We start from the raw sequence: 6907 nt of genomic DNA, 5'->3' as shown, positions 1-6907 counted from the left end.
GAGGAATGGGGGCCCATCTCCCATCCCTAGTGCTAGCCCGGGTGCAGGGCCCTGTGGCTTTATGAGACTCGGTTCTCACAGGGGCCTGTGTGGCCCGCGCCATTCCTCTCAGTAATGGAGAGGCTGGCCCAGGAAAGCAGGGGGTGGGGAGGTTAGGAAGCCATGAATCCCGATTCCCCCCAGGTTGGACATCCATGGACTTGTCTGTGCCGGTTGGGCACCTGCTTTCTACCAGTGGCTCTGCTACTCACTGGGACATAGCGGGCAGGAAGTGGGACAGAACACAGTTAAGGTGCTGGGGTGGGGAGGGTGTGACGGACCTGGAACGAGATGAGGGGCACCCTCCACAGGGTTGGCTGCCCAGCTGAGGGCCACACCCATTGGGGGTGTTTCCCAAAGGGTGTCCCTAGTGTGTGTCCTGGGAATATTGACAAGGTGTGTGGAGAGACAGGGTCCTGTACTCAAGTAGCTTGGGAAAGTGTTAGATCCAGTTTTCTTTCTTTTTTTCTTTTGAGTCGGGGTCTTACTCTGTTGCACAGTCCTGGCCACTGCAGCCTTGATCTGCTGGGCTCAGGTGATCCTTCTGCCTCAGCCTTCTGAGGCAGCTAGAACCACAGGTGCGAGTCATCGCACCTGGCTAACTTTTTAAATTTATTGCAGAGACGAGGCCTCGCCATGTTGCCCAGGCTGGTCTTGAACCCGTGGGCTCAGGCAATCCTTGTGTCCTCGTGCCTCCACCTCCCAACATGCTGGGATTACAGGGATGACTGCACCTGACTTTTTTTTTTTGCATTGGGGCCTCACTCTGTCACCCAGGCTGGAGTGCAGTGGCATGATCACAGCTCACTACAGCCTCAACTTCCTGGACTCAGGTGATCCTCCTGCCTCAGCTTCCCGAGTAGCTGGGACTACAGGTGCATGCCACCACACCCAGCTAATTTTTTGTAGAGAGGTCTTGCTATGTTGCCCAGGCGGGTCTTGAACTCCTGGGCTCAAGCAGTTCTCTCTCCTTGGCCTCCCAAAGTGTTGAAATTACAGGTGTGAGCCACTGTGCCTGGCCCTGGATCCAAGTTTTCTACACAAGACAGCATGTGGTGGATAGGAGGTACTGAGCCGAGATTTTGACCAGGTAAGTTATAAGGCAAGGCTCCCACACCCCAGAGCTTCTATTGTGATTCTGTACACCTGGATGGGGCTGGGGGGCTAGGGCAGGTTGTAACCTGCAACATTTTCTTTTTTCTTACTTTCCTTTTTTTTTTTGAGTCAGAATCTCCATTGCCCAGATTGGAGTGCAGTGGCAAACTCACGGCCACCACAACCTCGACCTGCTGGACTCGGGTGATCCTTCTGCTCAGCCTCCCAAGTAGCTGGAACCACAGGCTCCTGCTAGAACTTACTGGTCTTAGAGCATCTCGGGGCAGGTGTGCTCCAGGCCATCCTTAGAGAAGTGTATGTGATGTGTGTCTCTGTGTGTGAGTGCATGTGTTGAGTGCAAGTGTCTGTGTGTATCTTTGTGCATCTGTCTGTGTGCATGTGTGTGTATGCACGTGTGTCTGTGGTCATGTACTGTGTGTGCATGTGTGTGTCTATCTTTGTGCATATGTCTATCTTGCATGCACATGTATGAGTGCATGTGTGTGTATGCATGTGTATGTGTCTATGCATGTGCTGTGTGTTTGTGTACCTGTGTATGTTTGTGTGTGTGCACATATGTGTGTCTGTTTCTGTGTGGTATGTCCGTCGAGCCATCCGTCCTTTCTACTTGCCCCCCATGGAGCATGCATGTGGGGAGGGGTTGTCCCTGGTCCCGCTGGTTTCTCCCCAATTCTGCCTTCATGGACAAAGATCTGCCCACACTTTCTGCCTCTGGTGCCTCTGGGTCAGGTTCTTCAGCACCACAGACAGAACCTCGCCCTTGGGCCTCAGAGGGTGGGCGCCCCTCGACCCACCTACATTGTATTTTGACTCGTGCCACTCCATGAGGAGGGCCTCATCCCGTCTTATAGACATGCAGGTGCAGGCATGGGGGAAGGTTCCAGTCTCCCCAGGCTCCGTGCTGGGAAGCAGCGGATCTTGGTGGTCTGAGGCCAGTGCCAGCGCTGACAGGGTCTGTGTCCCACAGATGCATGTGACATGGGGTGGCTGCTGACCATGAAAGCACGTAGGCTATTTGGATGGACAGAGTCATTTGGCCTGGTGGGGCTCTGCTGGGGGAGTTGGGTCAGGAGTTGATACGCTTGGTCACAAATAGGATTTTTTTTTTTTGAGTTGGAGTCTCATTCCATCACCCAGACTGGAGTGCAGTGCACACGCTCCCGGCCACCACAACCTCAACTTGCTGGGCTTCGGTGATCCTTCTGCCTCAGCCTTCCAAGTAGCTGGAACTGCAGGTACACGCTACCATGCCTGGCTAATTTTTGATTTATTGTAGAGATGAGGTCTCGCCAAGTTGCCTGGGTGGGTCTCAAACCCACGAGCTCAGGCAATCCACTCACCTTGGCCTCCCAAAGTGCTGGGATGACAGGCTGAGCCACTGAGCCTGGCCACAAATAGGATTTTTTAAAAAGAGAAATAGGCCGGGCACGGTGGCTCAGCCTGTCATCCCAGCACTTTGAGAGGCCGAAGTGAGAGAATTGCCTTAGCCTGCGGGTTCGAGGCCAACCTGGGCAACTCGGTGAGACCTCATCTCTACAATAAATCACAAAAACTAGCTGGGCGTGGTGGCATGCATCTGTAGTTCCAGCTACTTGGAAGGCTGAGGCAGAAGGATCACATGAACCCAGCAGGTCGAGGCTGCGGTGGCAGGGAGCGTGCCCCTGCACTCCAGCCTGGGCGACCAGAGTGAGACTCCAACTCAAAAAAAGAAAAACAAACAAAACACAAAACAAAAAAGAGACATGAATGCTTGGATGAAAAGACGATTCACTGAATCTTTACAACAACTCCCAGGTTCCTTACTCCTCTCCCTCATTGTCCTTGGAAATACTCGGTGAATATACACGCGAGTTTCACATGTCAAATGGGAGTGTGCCCTGCATACTATTCTGCCTCCTGCCTGCCTATCTATCTATCCATCTATTGATCGAGCAATCAGTTGATCAGCATATCTATCATCGTCATCATCTATGTATCTATTGATCATCTATCAGTCATTTATCATCCTCTATCATTTATCTACATTGCCTATCGAGTATCATCTTTATATCTACCAGTTATCAGTATATCATCTTTATGTCTATCAATCATCACTCTTTCACCTATTATATCTACCATCTATAGATGTATGTATCATTATCATTATCTGTTTACACAATGAGATAATATGTATCTCTTGGCTAGCATCTACCTAGGTATATGTACTTGTCACCTACCATTGTGTCTGTCTCTTCATCACCTATAATCTGTTTGTGGACTTTGCATCTGCCATCTGGGATCATCTTCCTTAGCTATCGTCTACCTGTGCCTTGCATACCTGTCTGTCATTCTGTCCATCTTTCTCCACCTAATCTATGTATCTTCATTTATTCATCTACCTCATCTGCCTGTCATCTGTGTACCATGTCTATCACATCTGTCTTTAGCCATCATCTACCTAGGTACCACATATCTGCCATCTTTATCCGTCTGCCTCATCTGTCTGGCATCACCTGTCTTTAGCCCTCATCCATCTAAGTATTTATCAACTGCATATCTGTCTGTGATTGTCCCAGAGGGGGCTGTGTACATCTGTCTATTTGAAGATATTTTTTTTTTTGAGTCTGAGTCTCACTCTGTTGCCCAAGCTAGAGTGCCACCCCAGCATTGACCTGTTGGGCTCTGGTGATCCTTCAGCCTTAGCCTTCCAAGTTGCCAGAAATGCAGGCGCGTGCTACCATGCCCAGCTAAAATTGTGATTTATTGTAGAGAAAAGGTATCGCCAAATTGCCCAGGCAGGTCTCGCACCCATGGACTCAGGCAGTCCACTCGCCTTGGCCTCCTATAGTGGTGAGGTGACAGGCTGAGCCACCGAGCCTGGCCTGGAGAGATATTTTCAAAACATTCCAGTGTGTGGATACAAATTCTGTTTAGTTCTTGGCTGATGCCCAGGACGCTCGGACCTCACGCCGTGCTGCTGTTACTGCTTCATGCCAGCATATGGGTCTGTGGCTCATGCCACAGGTGCATCCCACGCTGTGTCTGTTCCAAGCGCTGGGATGCAGCAGGACAGAAGCACAGGGTCCCTCGGGGGGTAGATGCTGCAGCTGGTGGGCCCAGATCCAGTCAGATAGAAGGTGTCCTTCCTCTCATCCCACTGCCCATTACACCCTCCCCACCCTCAGGGCCTCCTCTGTGTCCTACCTCTTGCAACCTTGGCTGCATGTGTCCATCCCAGCCACTTCCTGCCCTCCACGAGGCCACCCCTGTGTCCAGGTGCTTAGCAAAGCTGCTAGCAGGAAGCAGTGGCATGAATGGTGGACTCCGCGGGGAGCGGGGTAGTGAGGGAGGGGTGGGACTTTCCAGGAAGTCCAGGAGGAAGAGAAGGCCAGGCAGGGGCAGTGGCCAGTGGAGAGGTTCTGGGATGGAGGGCAGTGGCACAAAGTACCATGAAACCATAGCCTCAAAGCATACTATCCCCACAAGAGTCAAGCTGAGCCAGGGGGTGGGTGGGTTAGGATAGCGAGGCCAGGGTGTGGCCCTCCCTGGTGGCCACACCACAGGACCCACGCCCCTCCAAGTCAGGATTTGGGTTCCCTCGGGATATTCCCTGGCACAGACAAGGGGGAGTTGTCTGGGAGCCTGGCCACCAGCCACTCTGGTGTCCCTGTGTCCTTAGTTGTTTCTCTTTGCTGAACCCTATTTCCTCATCTGTGAAGTGGAGGCCCCGCCATAGTCTTAAATAACACCCAAAGTGGGAGTTAGTTGTGCCCAGAGCATCCAGGTCTGTGCGTGGGGGAATCATGGGTCCCAAGAGCGTTGCCTCACTGGGCTAGAGACAGCACATCCGGTCACAGGAGCCAGCGCGGGACGGAATGGGGAGAAAGAAGGAGCCCCATTTCCAGTTTGGGCTGGCGTGGTCATGGGAGAAGTCAGACGGAATGATGCCAGAGCTCCGTTGTTCTTTTTTCTTTTCATTTTTTGAGTCAGAGTCTCACTCTGTCACCCAGGCTGTAGTGCAGTGGCACGATCACAGCTCACCCTAGCCTCAACCTTCTGGACTCAGGTGATCCTGCTTCAGCCTCCTGGATAGCTGGGACTACAGGTGCACACCACCATGCCAGGCTAATTTTTAGGGTTTTTTGAGAGAGAAGGTCTCTCCAAGTTGCCCAGGCTGGTCTTGAACCCTTAAACTCAAGTGATCCGCCTTGGCATCCCAAAGTGCTGGGATTACAGGAGAGAGCCACTGCACTTGGTCCATTTTTTTTTTCTAATAAAGAAGCTTGGAAGACCGACTTACAAAATGTAACATTCAAATTATTAGACTTATTTTTAAAAGTACCTCCATGAGAATCATATAAAACACATATTGTCATAGTCAGTTCAGGCTGCTATAAGAGCATACCACAGACTGGGTGACTTAAAGAACAGACATTTATTTACTCCAGTTCTGAAGGCTGGAAGTCGAAATCAAGGTGCCAGCATGTTCGGCGTCTGGGGAGAGATTGCTTCCTGGCTGGCAGACGGCTACCTTCTGTTGTGTGCTTGCACGGTAGAGAGAAAAATTACGTGTCTCTTGAGTCTCCTCCCATAAGGACACTCATCCACTCGAGGAGGGTGTCACCCACCACCTCCCAACGGCCCCGCTTCCTGATACCACCATGCTAGAGATCAGGCTTCCACGTGTGAATTGGGGGCAGGGGGCACACAGAGATTCTGTCAGTGGAAACTGCACTGGCTGGCTTTATTCCTATGGCTCTCAAAGCATGGCCTCAGACCAGGGCCAGCATCACTGGGAAACTCCTCAGAAAAGCGCATTCTCAGGCTCCAGCCCAGTCACTAAGGTGAATTCGACACTAAGGTGGATTCGCCAGCCTGGACTTGAACATGTCCCTGCCATTTCCCGTGGGGTCCCTGGCATTTGACTTTGTGACTCCCGCCAACTCCCAAAAGGATAGGTCAGGATAGGCAAAACAAACAGCCCCATGTCTCAGCGGCTTCTGACAATCACAAGCCTGTTTCTTGTGTATGCCCCATGCCGGCGTGGACTGCTGGGGGCTCTGTGAGACTCATTTCCATGGCCGGGCAAGGGAAGCTTGTCAAGTTGTGTACTACTTTTAATTTTTATTTTCGAGTTGGGAGTCTCCCTCTGTCGCCCAGGCTGGGGTGTAGTGACATGATCGTGGGGACCGCACCCTCGACCTCCTGGACTCAGGCGATCCTCCCGCCTCAACCTTCCAAGTACCTGGAACTACAGGCATGTGCCATTTTGCCCGGCTAATTTATTTTTATATAGAGCGAGGCCTCACTATGTTGCCCAGGCTGGTCTCGAACTCCTGGGCACAAGTGATCCTCCTGCCTTGGCCTCCCAAAGTACTGGGATGATGGGCGTGAGCCACCGCACCCAGCCCACATGTCTGCAAGGCAGGAAGCCTCCGCCCAGAGGAGCAAGGCACGTGGCCATGCCTCACTCTCAGGAAAGTGCAGTCTTTCTGCACCGAGCGTCTTCCTGGGAGGAAAACGGGGCAATTACCACGATTTTCATCCCACGGTGCCCCAACACGCCAGGTCTCAGAAACCAAGCCAGCCTCGACGGTCCATCCGGCCTGAGGTTCCCAGTTGTTCTGTGGCCTCAAGGATGGGCTCCCTGCATTTTCCCCGCAAGCCCCGCCCAGCCCACTCATCTGACTCACCTGGCTCACCTGCGGGTTCCCCGACACCGAGGCTGGCCGGGCGCTCCTCCGTCTCAGCCCGTGATGAAGCCACCGAGGCG

This window comes from Carlito syrichta, unplaced genomic scaffold (genome assembly GCF_000164805.1).
Source record: "Carlito syrichta isolate Samal-C Ts95f unplaced genomic scaffold, Tarsius_syrichta-2.0.1 Scaffold306631, whole genome shotgun sequence".
NCBI lineage: Eukaryota > Metazoa > Chordata > Mammalia > Primates > Tarsiidae > Carlito > Carlito syrichta.
Note: the sequence above shows the minus strand (reverse complement) of the source record.